Source organism: Rhinatrema bivittatum, chromosome 7, assembly GCF_901001135.1.
Source record: "Rhinatrema bivittatum chromosome 7, aRhiBiv1.1, whole genome shotgun sequence".
NCBI classification, from domain to species: Eukaryota; Metazoa; Chordata; class Amphibia; order Gymnophiona; family Rhinatrematidae; genus Rhinatrema; species Rhinatrema bivittatum.
This window is the reverse complement of record NC_042621.1, coordinates 4,892,839-4,910,970: the sequence shown is the minus strand read 5'-3', so window position 1 is coordinate 4,910,970 and position 18,132 is coordinate 4,892,839. Positions and strand designations below refer to the sequence as shown.

The 18,132-nt window shown below is 41.0% G+C and overlaps 1 long non-coding RNA gene across 1 annotated transcript in view; it reads left to right on the top strand.

Moving 5' to 3' along the window:
- LOC115096093 overlaps positions 1 to 14,410 on the top strand; it is a 48,052-nt gene extending 33,642 nt beyond the window's left edge. The window contains exons 5-6 of the long non-coding RNA XR_003857959.1: positions 9,026 to 9,251; positions 13,791 to 14,410. This is a non-coding gene — a long non-coding RNA (uncharacterized LOC115096093). The remainder of the gene's footprint in view (positions 1 to 9,025; positions 9,252 to 13,790) is intronic.
- The last annotated feature ends 3,722 nt before the right edge of the window (positions 14,411 to 18,132 follow it).

Genomic DNA, 18,132 nt, shown 5'->3' with positions numbered 1-18,132 from the left:
ACATTTTCTTTCTTTCTTTCTTTCTTTCTTTATTTAAAGTTTCTTTTATACCGATAACCGTTTACACATCGGTAAACATCTACTGGTTCATCGTTTACATCTACTGGTTCATCGTTATCTACATGTTTATTAACTCCTTCAAAAAAAGTGAAGCAGATTTATGAGGCAAGACTTGCCTTGGGTAAAGCCATGCTGACTTTGTCCATTAAATCTTGCCTTTCTATACGTTCTGTGATTTTGATATTTAGAACACTTTCCACTATTTTTCCTGGCACTGAAGTCAGGCTAACTGGTCTGTAGTTTCCCGGATCACCCTTGAAGCCCCTTTTAAATATTGGGGTTACATTAGCCACCCTCCAATCTTCAGGTACAATGGATGATTTTAATGATAGGTTACAAATTTTTACTAATAGGTCTGAAATTTCATTTTTTAGTTCCTTCAGAACCCTGGGGTGTATACCATCCAGTCCAGGTGATTTACTACTCTTCAGTTTGTCAATCAGGCCTACCACATCTTCTAGGTTCACCGTGATTTGGTTCAGTCCATCTGAATCATTACCCATGAAAACCTTCTCTGATACGGGTATCTCCCCAACATCTTCTTCAGTAAACACTGAAGCAAAGAAATCATTTAATATTTCCGCGATGGCCTTATGTTCTCTAATTGCTCCTTTAACCCCTTGATCATCTAATGGTCCAACTGACTCCCTCACAGACTTTCTGCTTCAAATATATTTTAAAAAGCTTTTACTGTGAGTTTTTGCCTCTACGGCCAACTTGTTTTCAAATTCTCTCTTAGCCTGTCTTATCAATGTCTTACATTTAACTTGCCAACGCTTATGCATTATCCTATTTTCTTCTGTTGGATCCTTCATCTAATTTTTGAATGAAGATCTTTTGGCTAAAATAGCTTCTTTTACCTCACCTTTTAACTATACCAGTGATCATTTTGCTTTCTTTCCACCTTTCTTAATGTGTGGAATACATCTGGACTGTGCTTCTAGGATGGTATTTTTTTAACAATGACTACGCCATTTGCACACTTTTTATCTTTATAGCTGCTCCTTTCAGTTTTTTTCTAACTATTTTTCTTATTTTATCAAAGTTTTCCTTTTGAAAGTTTAGCACAAGAGCCGTGGATTTGCCCCTTCCAGTCATTAATTCAAATTTGATCATATTATGATCACTATTGCCAAGCGGCCCCACCACCGTTACCTCTCTCACCAAAACCTGTCCTCCACTGAGAATTAGATCTAAAATTGCTCCCTCTCTTGTCGGTTCCTGAACCAATTGCTCCATAAAAATGTCATTTATTCCATCCAGGAACTTTATATCTCTAGCATGTATCAATGATACATTTACCCAGTCAATATTGGGGTAATTGAAATCTCCCATTATTACTGCACCTCCCTCCCACATTTTCCTATGTCGTTGGTGCCCACATGTACCACGACAGCCGGCTCCTCCCCAGCACTGTCTAAAATCCTATCTAGGTGACGCGTGAGGTCCGCCATCTTTGCACCAGGTAGGCATGTTACCAGACAATCCTCACGCCCACCAGCCACCCAGCTGTCTACATTCCTAATAATCGAATCACTAACTATGATGGCCGACCTAACCCTTCCCTCCTGGGCAGTAGGCCTTGGGGAGATATCCTTGGTGTGAAAGGACATTGCATCACCTGGAGAGCAGGTCCTTGCTACAGGATCCTTTCTGATGCATCAGGTTGATGCTCTCCAATCATGAGACCTTCTTCCTCCAAGGCAGCACCAAGGCTGCCAGTCTGAAGTTGGGAGTTGGCTACTATGTCCCTGAAGGTCTTATCTATATACCTCTCTGTCTGCCTCAGCTCCCCCAGGTCTGCCACTCTAGCCTCCAGAGATCGGACTTGTTCTCTGAGAGACAGGAGCTCTTTGCATCGCATGAACATGTACAATTTCTCACCGGCAGGTAAAAAATCATACATGTGACACTCAATGCAAAAGACTGGGAAGCCCCCCTCTTGCTGCTGGACTGCTGCCTTCATCTCAAATTTTTTCAGTTCCTAGTTAAGTTTTAGGTTGGTATGGGAGTAGGAATGTGTCTAATTAACATCTTTTAAATGTATTAGTGAAGTCACTATGGGCCGGATTTTATAAAATTGCGCAAGGGCATACTTTTGTTCGCGCACCAGGCGTGAACAAAAGTACGCTGGATTTTATAAGATACGCGCGTCCCAGGGCTTGCGCGCGCAGGGGGGGGTTTGGGATAGGTTTTCGGGGGGTACACACGTATCCTACGCGCATACCCCTTTGAAAATCTACCCGTATATGTCTGGTAGTGGCCTACAGGAGAATGATCAAACTCTCAATAAGGTTTTTTGTTTTTTTTTTTGTGAAAGTGGCACCTGCCTATAAATTAAAGGATGAGCTACGAGTGGGTGGGCGAGGGGTGGGTTGGGAAGTACTAATAGTCTAACTTCAGTTAGTCAGCCAGAGTGACTCACTGCTCTCTTGATCAACAAATGTTGGTACCTAATCAACCAATTCACACTACCTGGGTAAACAAGCATCGGGGTAACTTGCTTGATGCGGCTGTTACTACCCTTAACCATAAGCTTTATGCTCACCTTTGATACAACTCCAACATTACTCTCTGCATCAATGGCAGGGGATGGCAGGAAATTTGAATCAAACAGTTACCAACAAGGGCCCTGAACTTGGTGGTTGATGAAACAGATAAGTATGGGAAAATAAGTGTGGAAGCTTGCTGGGCAGACTAGATGGGCCAAATGGTCTTTTTCTGCCGTCATTTCTATGTTTCTATATGTTTCTATGTAACACCTTTCCAAGGTGAGTAACTGAACTGAACTTTTCAACCTTTTTACTTAGGTATTCACTGCTCCTAGCTTATTTCTAGCTTCTGGCTACTTTTTTGTTTGTTTTTAATATACAAACACTCTAACTTCGGCTTATTAGCTGCCTTACTGATTATTAAAAATAAACACACTACCCACTGCTTATTAGCTGCCTTACTGACTGACTATTTAAAAATACAAACAGTCTAACTTCTGTTTATTCGCTGCTTTACTGACTATTAAAAGCACAAACACACACAAACACACTAAATAATATTCTCAAATAGTTAACTTTGTCCCAATACTTTAAAACAAGAAAATCTCCAAAGCAAAAACTTAGTGATTCCTTTCAGCCACCAGCAAGGTGATCCTCTCCTCTCAGTGCTTCCACTGGATTGTGGGTTGTGGATTTTTGGACTTTTATTTCAGTTATAATGGATTTAATTAGAAGAAAAATGAACCGCGAGCCAATTCATTACTTCTGAACAATCTAAACAGTAACCTTTTATTTTGGAACACGTTACTCGTGTGTCCGGCCTGTTTATTTGCACCCACCGGTACAAAGACACAGATTTTGGGCTAACGCCTACAGGAGAGAGACTGACATTAGGTTTTGGAGTCCTATCCTCCTCCTTCCTTGCTCTGCCGCTTTGGGAGAATTCATACCAGGGTTTAGTCAGACTGTACATGAAGTAAACCCTGGTACTGAGTGTGCTCCTCCTTCATAACTTCAGTTAGAAGAGAGGCTACAAAAGTCTCATCTTACACAAACGTGAACATATGCTCTCTATAAAACTGCTCCTCGGAATGAAGGATGTCAAAGGACTAAGCTGTGCATTTTCAGGGAGCACATTTATCCAGGCTTAGATATAAGTCTTTTAAAAAAGCGGTTTGTGTACATTTGAATTTTGGTTGGAAGGGCAAGGACAGATGAAGCTGCAGATATGGCACAGGGAAAGTGGGCGTAGGTGTGTGCCTTCCACAATGAAGAAATACCCAGAGCACCTGTAAAAGAGAAATAAGATTGTAAAATCCCACTAGTCTGCAAACCGCTTTCCTTCTGTAATGAAACAGGAAAGCAAATCAAGTGCATTCTGTTTGGTAGAATTTAATGTTATGGTGGATTGACAATCAGGATAGAGCAGGTTTCTCCTTTCAAGAATAAGCCCCGATTGGTGCTCCCTATTCCAGCTTGGTTCTTTGCAATTTACTTTAATGAAACAGTTCGTTTACATTTCAGCTCTGTTACTTGGATGGACTGCTGCCATTGCTTATCTTTGTGTTATGCGGATTGGCCACAAAAACATGGCAGCTTAACTCATACGTTTTAGCTAGACTGCTTTAAATCACGCTGTCTCCCTTTTACAATAATATTTACTGCTTGATAGTTGTAAATGATGTTCCAGACCAGCATGGAAATAATGGTGAGAAAAGAAGAACCAAGACAGCACTTGTTCATTTTAGCTTGAAAGCTTTTTCTTTGTTTCAAATTTAAAAATTAAAAAATAATGAAAATTTTCAGCGATTTTAATGCCATGTATGGACAAAGCGAATGAACAGGAAATAGTAATCAAAGACATTTAAAAAAATAAAAAATAGTGTTTTCCAAGACATGTTTTAATAATAGTATTATTATTTTTGTTACACTGAACAAAATCTTCTACAAATTGTTCTCTTGTTTTGGCCGAATTTCATTAAACATTTTTCAAAATTTAAGCCCACCACATTATTTTTCCATCTGGTTCAAATTCTGACTGTGCTGCTGACCTGGTTTGAATTTTCCCTAACATGCTTCTTAACATGTTTGTGTAGTATAACTATGTGGCCTCCAAGCACGCATCTCTACCTCTAACCCGAACCCTAATGTGGCTGCTCCATGACTTCCAGCTCACAGCTTCTAGGTTTACTAGTTAAATTCCCTTTCATAGACCACATGGCAGCTGTTACCATAATATGGGCAGCCAGGACTGACGCTTCTGCCCAAGTCTGCCCCTTTACAACCAAATAATACACAAATACAGATTTGGGAGTCAACAGGCTGCAGCTTTATTAAACACCCCGGAGACCAAGCCATATAAATATAACCTTGAATTCCCCCATTTTCACCCATCCGCCACAAGCCAGCAAGATGGGCAACCCAGGCTGTCCCAGCCTGCAAATCATGTGAACCCAGGCTATCCCAGCCTGCCAGATGGACGCCCCCCCAGGCTATCCCAGCCTGTATGAAGCGCCCACCTTTATCATGTCCCCACGACTCCCGCCGCCATCAAGCAAGGAGCCGAATAAATTGACACCCGCCACCGTCAAGCAAGGAGCCGTACCAGCCACAACTGCACCCAGTTGTTTGGCTAGGGACCACTGACCTGCCCCCTGTCAGGTCAGCCATCAGTTACCAAAGCATAACCCCCCACCAATCGGCTCAAGCTACCCGCCACAGGCGCAGGTAAGACTTACCTGTGACCCCCAAAGATGCGGCCAGGACTCTCACAGAGAATACATTCCATGGCCTCCTGCAGCGAATTCAAGAACACATCCCCCCCGGAAGAAACCTTTTTCAAACTCCCAGGAGCAATCATGCCGTATGTGAAACCCCCCCTATCGAAGTCAGCCAAGAACCAATCTGTTGAATGGTCTTAGCACGAAAACGATGCCAAATCTTTTTCTTGATCACTGCAGGACATTAGAATAAAGTCAGACCAACAGAGAACTGTGGCCGGCAGCAGAAAAGAAACACACATCAAATCTCTACGCACTAGAGATGTGAATTGGAACCGGAATCGGTTCGGATTCCGGTTCCGATTCACATGTGATTTTTTTTTCATTGGGCCAGATCGCCGATAAACAAAAAACCCACCCCGACCCTTTAAAACTAATACCTTAGCTTCCCCCACCCTCCCGACCCCCCAAAAACTTTTTACTGGTACCTGGTGGTCCAGTGGAGGTCCCTGGAGCGATCTCCCACTCCTGGGCCGTCGGCTGCCACTAATCAAAATGGCGCCGATGGCCCTTTGCCCTTACCATGTGACAGGGTATCCGTGCCATTGGCCGGACCCTGTCACATGGTAGGAGCACTGGATGGCCCACGCTGACCAATGGCACCGGTAGCTCCTGTGACATAGTGCGTCACAAATCTCGTAGAGTCCAACCCCAGCACAGCCAAGCAAGCCCGCAACACTGCCTCGAACTGATATTTCGTCAGCGGCTTCATATCCCAGTGCACCAGAAAGTGAACACCCGCTATAGGACAAATACGCCTGAAGGCAACGCCTTTCGCTACAGGGCAAGTACGCAGACCCGGTACGGGATGAAGCACCACAGAAGACCCTCTGCCCAGCTGATCCGTCTTGGATTTATGAATAAACAGAACAACCGACTCTGCGCTGATTCGCACATGCTGCAATAAAAGCCTGGACGCATCAGACCCCTTGGTTGCCCGTGCCACTAACTCGCTGACTCGAAGAGCACCGAAAAATGCCCAGACGAAGGCCAGCCGAAACAGACAACACTCAAACTTGTTGTCACAAATCTCGGACCACACATCCCACAGACGGCACAGAATGTCCTGAGTAATATGCAGGCGTCTGTTACCTGCCCAAGGAGAACCGCGAGCCCAACCCGCCAGCAACCGCTGGATCAGAAATCTCCCCACCGGGAGCCCCCAACCATGGGCCCTCATAAAGAATGAAAATCCAGCAAACCACTGACCTGGAATCACCCAACCCTCTGGCCTTCTCTATAAATCTCACCAGTAACTCATCAGAGACCAGACCCCAATGCTAACCCTGACTTGCCAAGAAGGACACCACCTTGTTTGTGGACTTCACATGATGTAATAAATCTGAAATTTGCGTAAATAAAAAATTTAAAAAAAAATTTTTTTTTTTGAATTATTATTTTAAGGGTAGTAGCAACTACTGCTCCATGCAACTACCACTTCATGCAGGCTCTCCCCAAGCCTTCTGCTAAGGGCAGTAACAACCACTGCTTCGTGCAGGCTCTCACCAAGCCTTCTGTTAAGGAAAATAGCAACTGCTGCTCCGTGCAGGCTACACCCAAGCCTTTTGTTAAGGGCAGTAGCAACTGCTGCTCCGTGCAGGCTCTCGCCAAGCAGAAATGTGAATTCTCTAACCATTAGGGATTTTCTCTGTTTGTCCCATGCCCTTTTGAATTCTATTACCATGCTTGTCTTCCAGGAGGGCATTCTATGAATTCACCATCCTTGTGGTGAAGAAATATCTTCTGAATTGTTTTTGAGTCTCCCCCCTTGGAGTTTCATATCATGAAGTTTTGTAGCTTCCTTTCCATTGGAAACAATTTGATTTTTGCATATCATTAATTTCTTTCAGGTATTTGAAGATCTTTATTATATCTCTCTTGTCTTTTCTGTCCTCCAGGGTGTACATATTAAGGTCCTGCAGTCTCATCTCATATGGCTTATAGACTCCATACCATTTTGGTAGCTTTTCTCTGCAGCTTCCATTCTGTCCTTATTCTTTTCGAGATAAGAGCTCCAGAACTGAACGTAGATATTCTAGGTGAGGCTTCACCAAGGATCTGTACAGGGGCATTATCACCTCCTTTTTTCTGCTGGTTTTGCCTCTTTGAATGCAGCCCAACATCCCTCTGACCTTAGCCACACCTTGTCACATTGCTTCACCACGTTGAGATCATTAGATCACCCCAAGGTCTCCCTCCTAGTTTGTGGAGAAAGTACATAGAAGGGCGACCAAAATGATAAGGGGCATGGAATAGCTTCACTATGAGGAAAGGCTAAAGAGGTTAGTGCTGTTCAGTTTGGAAAAGAGACCACTGAAGGGAGTATGATAGAGGTCTACCTTATAATGAAAGGACTTGAATGGTGAAATGGTTATTTACTTTTTCAGGTAATACAAGGTCTAGGGGGCACTTCATAAAGTTAGCAAGTAGCACATTTAAAATAAATCAGAAAAATTATTTTTCACTCTCTTCTGTAAATGGGGATGTATAAGAACATAAGAATATAAGGAATTTCCATGCTGGGTCAGAGCAAGGGTCCATCAAGCCCAGCATCCTGTTTCCAACAGAGGCCAAACCAGGTCTCAAGAACCTGGCAAGTACCGCACTCTCATCTGTACTCCTGCTGGCCAGAAATGGGCCTTCTCCAATGTCTTCCTTAGTGAAAACCAAACTGAAGTATGTGTTTAATATTTCTGCTATTTCTTCGTCTTTCTCCACACCTTGTTCCTTTCAATCTTACTATGCCTCCTCTGGTCTTCCTCCTTTCTCTGATATATCTGAAAAATGTTTTGCACCATACTTCACCTATTTGGTGGTCTTTTCTTCTATTCAAGCTTTTGCCTTTCTGATTTCTTTTCTTGTTTCTTTCAGCTTCACCAGATATTCTTCCCTGTGTGTCTCATTTGTGTTCCTTTGTATTTTTTTGAATGCTACTCTTTTTGCCATTATTTTCTCAGCCTCTTCTTTGGGGAACCAGATCGGTTTTCTTTTTATTCTTACTTTTATTTTTTAGATAAATAATCACGACAAACAGAAGCAACTACCTCTCCAATTAATCACTGAAAAGAATAAAGGAGAGAGGAGACCAAATATAATCTACAACTCTAGAACACTTAATAACAACTCTAGAACACTTAATAACAATTCTAGAACACTTAATAACAATTCTAGAACACTTAATAACACCAAATGACATTGTTTACAGTATCTGCATACATTTGATGATTTGAGATTCGCTGTGATTGAAAAACCATTGCCCTGTAATCGTGGAGGAGATTTTGATGGTTACCTGTTGCAAAGAGAGCAGAAGTGGATATATTTTTTTGACACGTGAATCCTAAGGGATTAAATAAGGAGATTGACTGATCTGTTTTTTAGGCTGTGTCCTTTAAGTTTGTGGTGAAGTATGGGAGATGTAGTATTTAGGTAGAGGAATTTGCCTCGGATATCCGGTGATGTCATCTGAGAGATCCATTTAAACTAGTGGTATTAGGTTTGAAGTTGATATCTGAGACGCTGAGGCACCATATTCGAATCCTTATAGAGACGGTGAATATGTGTCCGGGTGAGTGTGAAAGTTAAATAGGGTTTAAATGATTGGTTGAAGTGCTCTTTCACATTTTTGGTGTGTTGAAGAATATTGAGTTTAAATTATAAGCTGGAGTGTCTCATTTTAATGTTTTTAATTTGTAGGATTATAGAATATTTTGCCTATACGGATTGAATATAATTCCCCTGAAGAAGACTGAGATTCAGTTGAAACATGATTCATGTTGGGAGTAATTCGAAACAGCATAGCTTGATGACAAAATCGCCCCTTCGCTCACCCCTGAGAAACTCAACAACAGACAACTCCAAAGCATGGACAACGAAAGAACAGGATCAGGAATACAGAACATCAAAACCTGCCTAAACAAAGGTAATTACGGAAACATTCACTCACATAAGAACAAAACCAGATACAAAACAAACAATACTAAAAAAAACCCATCTGCCAACCTCATACAAATAAAGACCAAAACAACTAACACTACCACAAGCAAACTACTAATGTTAAGCTTTCTACTAGTAAATGCGCAATCTATTACAAAGAAATTCCCTATAATCACGGACATGTTGTATGACAAAAAACCAAGCTTCATAGCAATCACCGAATCTTGGTTAAAAAAATCAGACACTGTGTTAAAGAACCAAATCGCACATAAAAACTACGAAGTATTCTCAATCCCAAGAACAAATAAGAGAGGAGGGGGACTACTACTAATAATCGAAAAAAGTCTAAAATGTAAACTAATACCGACACTGCCTCCAAAGAATCATGAAATCGCTCTGTTTGAAACTAATAAATTACAAATTTGTCTTATATACTGCCCCCCCACCCTCCTAGAACTAAACATCTCCCCACTAATTGAATTCCTAACAACACAACTAAACACCTCTAAACCCACAATTGTACTAGGTGATTTCAACATACACATGGACACACACCCCTTATCTCACACATGTCAAACACTATTAGATTTCATGACAGCTCTAGGCTTCATCCTGACAACTGATAAACCCACCCAAAAAGCAGGACACTCTCTTGACTTAACATTTATCAATCACGACCACTTAGAACACAGCAAATCGAAATACACTCCCATACCATGGTCAGACACTTCCTAATAAAATCCTCGATCAAATTCATGGAAAAACAAATGATACAGAACAGAGACCCCATCAATTTTGAATACCGCCCTCCATTCAACATAGACTCCCTAAAAGACAAACTAGTAGAAAAATTAACTGAAATAGACTGCACCGACTGTGACTCCGCCATTACAGCGTGGACACAAACAACCAAAAACTTAGCCAATGAGGTCAACCCAATAAAAAGGATTGACATAAAAGAACCCAAAGAATCAAACCCATGGCATAACGAAAAAATAAAGACAATCAAAAGAAACCTTAGGAAAAAAGAGAAGGACTGGAAAAATAATAAAACAACAGACAACCTGACTAAATACAGAAAACAGCTAGCCTACTATAAGCAAGTAATTCTCAACGCTAAAAAAACAATATTATAGCACTAAGATAGAGAAATACACAAACAATCCACGAACCCTGTTCACCATAGTAAAAAATCTCACAACTGACAAAAATGACAATTCACAGAAACTACCAATAACCAAATGTAATGAAATAGCTACCTTCTTTAATGACAAAATCACAAATCTAAAAGCAAAAATCCCTAGAATAAATAAACAAAAAATTAACATGCAAAAAGAGATGTTAAACAATGGGAAGCATTCGACGAAATATCCGAAATTGAAGTTGAATCAATGCTAAAAAAACTAAACCCAGCCTCACATGCACAAGACACAATTCCAACCACAGATTTGAAAAAAGTAGCCAACATAGTCTCTCCAACTCTAACAAAAATCATTAACCTATCACTAAAAGAAGGAAACATGCCAGACTCACTAAAAGGAGCAATAGTAAAACCAATTCTAAAGAAAAAAAACAGCGATCATCTAGTCATGAGCAATTATCAAACCTGCCCTTAATTGCAAAGTTAATAGAAAAAGCCATACAAAAACAATTAACAGAACACTTAGAGAACAACAATATACTGTACCCATTACAACATGGCTTCCGCAAAAACTTCAGCACTGAAACACTACTACTTGCACTAACAGACAACATCATGAGAGGGTTTGACAGTGGTAAACAGTACATTTTAGTAATGCTTGACCTTTCAGCGGCATTCGACACAGTTAACCATGACATATTGATAAATAGATTAGAAGAAATAGGACTAAGCAACTTGACAATCAAATGGTTTAAATCATACCTAAATAACAGACACTTCCAAGTACAAATCAAAGAAGTAATGTCAGAGAAAATAAATCTTCAAACAGGAGTTCCACAGGGATCTGCCCTATCCGCCACATTGTTCAACATATACATGCTGCAGTTATGTCACCTACTAGCAGGTTTAGGAATTTCGCACTACATCTACGCCGATGATATTCAGTTAATACTCCCAATTGATGACACAATTGAAAAAACACTAAACATAGCAAACATGTACCTAGATATAATAAAACAACTTCTAAACCAAATGGAACTAGTGATCAATATAGATAAAACCGATTTCTTACACCTAGAACGAAAAAACATAACGATCATCCAGAACCCAATTACACTCAACAACAACCAAAAAATACATCTAGCTGAGAAAATAAGAAACCTGGGAGTGATAATCGACCCAGAATTAAGTATGAAACAACATATATCTCAAAAAGTAAAAGAAGGATACACCAAACTTATGACAGAAGATTAAAACCACTACTAACGCCCACCAACTTCCAATCAGTCTTACAAGCCTTAATCTTTTCCAGTACCGATTATTGTAATGCCCTCCTACTGGGCCTGCCATATACCACAATAAGACCATTACAGATTCTACAAAACTCAGCGGCAAGAATTTTAACTGGGAAAAGTAAAAAAGAACATATCACTGAAACCTTAATAGAATTACACTGGTCCCATTGAACAAAGAATACATTACAAAACTATATGCACCATTCATAAATTAATACACGACGAAAAAGCAGAGTGGCTGAACACAGCCCTCCACTTACATACCCCCCACAGAAACCTAAGGTCAGCAAACAAAGCACTGCTAACTATTCCGTCAGTCAAAACAGCCAGATTAACACAAGTAAGGGACAGGGCCCTATCCCTAGCAGGACCGATAATATGGAACACCATGCCGGTAGAAATCAGATTGGAAAGAGACATCAAAACATTCAGAAAAAAAAATTTTTAAAACATGGCTATTTAAGCAAGCATACCACAAAGAGAATCAAGAGTAGAACCCAGGGAACTGTTAGGTGCGGTCAAGCAAACGCCCACACAAACACACTCCTTCCTTCTTAAAGTGTGTCCTATATTCTAATTTCTTCCTTTATCTTAAACAACAAAGAACTAAAGTTAAATAACACCAAACTTTTAGCAGAGTTAGAAAAACTAGACATGACTTATAACACTCACCAAATAGTACTTATTATGATATAATGTTACAGTATTTTGATGGCACCTGTTTAAGAGTTAGAATTCTAGACACTTTATTCAACATAGTTTTTGTGCCTTATTGTGAACCGTTGTGATGGCACCCGCTTAACGACGGTATAGAAAAGATTTTAAATAAATAAATAACAGATTTGTTGGGCTAAGTATTCTTTTCTTAAATTTGATGTTTGGTGGTAGAGTCTTAGATACGTTGAACACAGTAGTGAATGATCTAAAAAACTATTGATATAATAAAGTTAAATTGTTTAGGGACAAATGACAATAAATGATTAAAAGAAAAATGCTCTAAAGGCTGAATACAGCCTGTGGCCCATTGCGTGGCGAGAGGCTGCAGATTAAAGAAAGACAGAGTTTATGATATTGTCATTTGGCATTATTAAGTGTTCTAGAGTTGTAGATTATATTTGGTCTCCTCTCTGCTTTATTCTTTTTAGTACTTTTATTTTTTTACATATTGGCTTGTCACCTTTGTTATAGCTCCTTTTAATCTGACTCATTGTTGTTCCGTGTCACCCATCTCTTCCCACCCTTCTAGCTTCTCCTCGAGGTATGTTGCTGTTTTACCAAAGTCTGTGTTTTTAAAATCCAGGAAGTTGATCCTTCTGTGACTTTCCTCCCTCTTGGCTGATATATCGAGCCACCATAATGTCTGATGATCATTGGTACCTCCCTGGACATTTGAGATACTGTCTCCATTTGTGAGTAGCAGATCCAGTAGCGTCTCCCTTCATGGGTTCCATCACCATTTGTTTGAGCAGAGCATCCATAGGGCCTCATTTTCCAATATCGCAGTGGTAGATTTGCTGGCCGTCGGAGTGAGGAAACTCACTCCAAGAAGAGATTTGGGCAACGTTCTCTCCACCTAGCTTGTTGTTGCCCAGGTAGAGTGTCCATCAAGCTAGGTGGAGAGAACGTTGCCCAAATCTCTTCTTGGAGTGAGCTTCCTCACTCCGACGGCCAGCAAATCTTCACTAGAGACCACTGTTCTTTCCGTATGTCTCATGTTGAATGTGAAAGTGGCCCCCAACCCCCTATGCTCATACCTAATCCCCACCTTGAGTTACTAGGTGGCCCTCCCATAGGGCTACAAATACCTGTCTAGGGCATAGGCACTATAGCAAGTCAGTCTCTCTCTCTCTCTCTCTCTCTCTCTCTCTCTCTCTCTCTCTCTCTCTCTCTCTCTCTCTCTCTCTCTCTCTCTCTCTCTCTCTCTCTCACTCATATATCATGGACTGTGCTAACACTGTGGCTGTTTTGCGGCACATGATAACTGTTTCCTGTTTTACATATGCTCCGCCCCCTGAATATAAAATTGCAAATTTATCTCCCGCGATAACACCTTGGAAAATGACCCCCATAATCTCTCTACTTCTTGCAGATTGCACAGCAGGGATACTCCTTTCCATATTGGACAGATTAAAATCTCCAACGAGCAGCACTTCTCCCTTCCTTCCCACCTTTTGGACATCTTCAGCCAGTACTCTATCCAGTTCTAAGAAAATGTCGTGTATGTCATTATAGGACTATTAAAACTTTTCAGAACATGCTATTCACCAAATTTAACGAAGCCCATGTGTTGTAACACTATACCATGTGCTAGTCATAAACATTAGTAAACTATGTAAATTGTGAAACTATAGCACATACTGAAATAAAACAAATGAACAAACAAGTTAATCAGGGGAAAACAACACAATAGATGCATCATGAAACCAAAATGAAACATTACAGCACAAAATAAGCTTTTTTTCCCCCGTGTGTACCCTTAGAAATGACAGGAAAATGGAGCCTGAAGTTTTCTGAAGTTTTCACCTTGCAGGTATTCAGGTGTCAGCACTAGCTGACTGTCAGTATCTCCTGTATGTTACTGTTTTCCTGGCCGGGTATTTTATGAATAACAAAGGAACTGCACCTTGCCGGATTATTTAATCTGACTTAATTGCAGACTGAGTGCATTCAGTAATTAAATGCCCTGGGCTAAAACTGAGGGCAGAGTAGAATAGTGCTGGGATCCCAGACTCTTAAAGCAAACTATAGCTAGCAGGTTAAATGACAGATGTGCACATACCAAGCATAATGCTTCTTGCACACACTAAACCTGAGCATGGGTGAACATGAGGCAGTGAGAACTCTCCTATAGTTACCAGTCCTATCCAGTGAATATGAATGTCATTTTTCACTCGAGTAGGAAAGCATCATGCTAGCCCAGCCTGTGCTACCTCTGGAACAATGTCAAAACCTGTCCCAGGGGGATCCCCAGCCAGTCGGGTTTCAGGATATCCACAAAGAATATGCATGAGATATAAATATGCATGCAATAGAAGCAGTGTATGCAAACCTATCGCATGCATATTCATTGCAGATAATATCCTGAAAACCCAGTGGGACGGACAGGTTTGGGAATCTAGGTTGCTGACATGGCCCTCCCGCACATCGCTCTTTTATCATTATTGGGTCCCAGTCTGAAAAGATTTTCATGGAGCTCAATGTGTAAAATTCTTCTAAGATTGATAAAACAAATGATAGCGATAGTGTTCGGCCGCTCACTCATTTTCTAAAAAAGGGGACGCAGAGAAACATTCAGAGAAAAATGTAATCATTTGCCTGTACCAGGACAGAATTCACATCAGTAAATGCAAAATAACACTGAACCACATTTATTTCCAGGCTGACAAAATGGAACTTTTCGTTCCCATCAGCTTTCTGATCTTTATTTTTCTTTTATGGATTTGGGCTGTCTCCAGACAATAGAAAAAGGAGAAAAAAGCAGCCATGTAAATAAAAGCCAGATTTCAATCTTTAAGTCCAATGGGCTTTTAAACGCCTTTGAATTCTCATTCCATAAACTGAAAGCTACTGACAGATTTCTCAGGTTATGCCTGGTGAAGACACAATGAAATGGTTTAAAAAATAAACAACCCCCAAACCTCTCAGAAGTCGTAACAGTAAATGGGATTACATTTGAAAGTGAAAATTAATGTCATTCTTGTCCTCCAGAGTACTCGTACCGAGCCTTATTTTGAAGCAATGGGAAAACTCATCCGAAGAGATGTTTCTGCAGAGTCCTGGCTCCCAGATTCCAGTTGTGCATGGCTGACGGCACCCACCCTGGGGTATGCTTTGGCTTAAGAGTGGCATACTCCCCTGGCTAATGCACTTGCCTTACAGATGCCTCTTTTTCCATTTTACTGTGTCACAGGCATCATGAAGACTACATAATCGGTGCAAGTGGCAACTGCCGTTGCAGTTCTTGTGATTCAATAACACCTTAATAGGCATTTCTTGTCGAATCGTGCAGCCCTTCTGTGTTGCTTGGGAATGCCGGAGCCACTCAGCTTGGCTTCATAGTTTTCTGCACTGGGTCTTTCTGCCCATGTGTGTAGCCAAGTTAGTCCATCAGGCCAGAGATAGCTGCATGTAAGTGGTCTGTTTTGGACCTTATCCCTTGTGAAGGTTGAGATTTCTAAGGCAGGCTCTATCCACAGTTCCAGTAAGAAGCATGAGGGCAGAGCAAACTTCTCTGACCCTTCTAAACATAGCAAGAATTAGGATTAGTTTTATATAAGCATTTGTAATCACTAGGGAGATTGTCACATCTTCCATTAGCACGTCTTGTTGTCCATAGATGGTAGCACTCCATCTACTGTTCAGTCCTGTAATTGTTTTTTTTATCAGAATTAAAAACAGAAACTTTTACTTCAAAGGGCAATTGAAGGGGCAGCATGGTTTGCCATGTGGCATCCTAGGAGGACAGCAGCAGAGTGCTGAAGGCTCATCCATGCTATCATCTTGGATAACTCATATGCCGGCTCTGTAAAGGCAGGGCTCGTGCCTGGCGTTTGGCACCACAGGCAGGCCCAGATTCTGTGCCAGCCCCTTCCCTCAATCGCTGACCACACGGCATCTTCACTCCCTTCACCCCAGCCCCACCCACCTGCCCACTCACCTCCTCGTTATGTCTCGGATGGGGCAGAATGGTGATTCTAAAAATTAAGGCTTTGCCAGGATTGTGTGGTTTTCTTTTAGCATCACCAGAGAAGGATTCACCAAAACTCCAACGAGGCTTTTTACAGTTCATTTGGAACTTTTAATTGCCAAAAACTGCAAAGAAAGGTTTTGTATAGATCAGAATGACAGGTGGACTGTGGCACCTGACTTGTGTGATATTATCAAGCAGGCAAGCTAAGTACACGTTGCTTTAATCAGCAAATATAGGTACAGGTGGAACTTGGTATGGGACCCCATGTCATCTAGCTGGGATTTCAGATATGTCTTCTTTCCAGTGCTATCCAGAGCAAATAATCCACTTTCTCTTCCAGGCCTTGTCCTCAGTTTTTTGTCCTGATGATGTAGCCTAGTGGTGAGAGTAGCAAGCTAATAACTGGGGAAGCCAGCAGTCAAATCCTGCTGCTACTCCTTGTGACCTTGCATAAGTCAAGTCACTCTCCATTATCTCAGGTACAAACTTAGGGCTTCATTTACTAAACATTTTCCCTTACACATAGAATGGAAGAAAAGCCTTAGTAAATCAGGCTCTTAGATCGTAAGCTCTTTGGGGAAGGGAACTTGCCTACTGCTGTCTGAATGCAACTCATCTGAGCTGCAATGAAAAGGTGTGGACTAAATGCAAAATAAATAAAGGACAAACAGTTTGGAAAAGAACATTGTTAAGGGTTTGGATTTAGTGTGGATGAAAAGGTGGATATAATTGGCATCTCAGAGACCTGGTGGAAGGAGGATAACCAATGGGACACTGTGATAAAAGGGTACAAATTATACCGAAATGATAGGATGGATCAAATTGGTGAAGGGGTGGCACTATATGTTAAAGATATAGTTGCGATGGAGAAGGTACAGAGAAGGGCAACCAAAATGATAAAGGGGATGGAACAGCTCCCCTATGAGGAAAGGCTAAAGAGGTTAGGGCTGTTCAGCTTGGAGAAGAGATGGCTGATGGGGGATATGATGGAGGTCTTTAAGATCATGAGAGGTCTTGAACGAGTAGATGTGTCTCGGTTATTTACACTTTCAAATAATAGAAGGACTAGGAGGCATTCCATGAAGTTAGCAAGTAGCACATTTAAGACTAATCGGAGAAAATTCTTTTTCACTCAATGCACAATAAAGCTCTGGAATTTGTTGCCAGAAGATGTGGTTAGTGCAGTTAGTGTAGCTGGGTTCAAAAAAGGTTTGGATACGTTCTTGGAGAAGTCCATTAACGGTTATTAATCAAGTTTACTTAGGGAATAGCCACTGCTATTAATTGCATCAGTAGCATGGGATCTTCTTAGTGTTTGGGTAATTGCCAGGTTCTTGTGGCCTGGTTTGACCTCTGTTGGAAACAGGATGCTGGGCTTCATGGACCCTTGGTCTGACCCAGCATGGCAATTTCTTATGTTCTTATATAAAGTGAGCATTGAGTCAAACAGGATAAAAGTTCTGCAGGAAACAAAATGCAATGTTGAATCTTTATGAATAGAAATTCCAGGTGAAAAAGGGAATAAAATAGTAATGGGAGCGTGTTACTGTCTACCTGGCAAGAATGAACTAACAGACAATGAAATGCTAAAAGAAATTAGGGAAGCTAACAAAATCAGCAGCACAGTAACAATGGGAGATATCAATTACCCCAGTATTGACAGGGTGAATGTTACATCAGGACATGCTAGAGAAGTAAAGTTCCTAGATGAAATAAATGACTGCTTCATGGAGAAGCTGCA